General features: G+C 44.0%; 1 non-coding gene across 1 annotated transcript; it reads right to left on the bottom strand.

Annotated features, from left to right (window-relative positions):
• Window positions 1-352: 352 nt before the first annotated feature.
• LOC117102507 lies at window positions 353-471 on the bottom strand. The gene has a single exon (XR_004444426.1). It is a non-coding gene; the product is annotated as a 5S ribosomal RNA (ribosomal RNA).
• Between the last annotated feature and the right edge of the window lie 175 nt (window positions 472-646).

The following is a 646-nucleotide window of genomic DNA, read 5'->3' as shown; positions in this document are numbered from 1 at the left end:
CCTTTTCAAAATCGACTGATATTAACATACCGGGTATATTTTTACTTCGTGAAGCGCTTAAAATAAAACCAACCATTTTACTACGGCACTAACAAGATGCTTTAGACAGAAGAGGACTGCCGTTTTGTTCAAACGACCCTCGAACCGGCCTAACACCAACGAATTAATTGCGTATTGTTGATATGAACATATAATACCTGTATGATTTTTAAGGTATGAGAGTACAATTTGCGAGCACTTAGAGGTCCATATTCTCAAAATGTTTGCACCTCAGCCCCAACTAAGTGGGCCCAAGGTCGTGTGGACTCTCACGCACCCCTACTTTAGAATTTGGGGGGGGGGGAATGTAAAAAGTCTACAACACCCGGTATTCCCAGGCGGTCACCCATCCAAGTACTAACCGGGCTCGACGTTGCTTAAATTCGGTGATCGGAAGAGAACCGGTGTTTTCAACGTAGTATGGCTGTAGACATTTGAGTGGTACTTCCACTCATAGTTAATCTCGGCATATAGCATAATTATCCAATCCTGAAGCTCTGTAATTGATGACGTTTCATATCAACGCGCGCTTGTCTGGTGGGGATTTCCTCTAACTCCCCTGACCACACTGCTGCGCGAGTACATTTTTTACAAACACCGGTGTTGA

Source organism: Anneissia japonica, unplaced genomic scaffold, assembly GCF_011630105.1.
Source record: "Anneissia japonica isolate Jap-2015-1 unplaced genomic scaffold, ASM1163010v1 scaffold53888_len649_cov90, whole genome shotgun sequence".
Taxonomy (NCBI): domain Eukaryota; kingdom Metazoa; phylum Echinodermata; class Crinoidea; order Comatulida; family Comatulidae; genus Anneissia; species Anneissia japonica.
The sequence above is the reverse complement of the archived record's forward strand: the minus strand, read 5'-3'. Positions and strand labels throughout refer to the sequence as shown.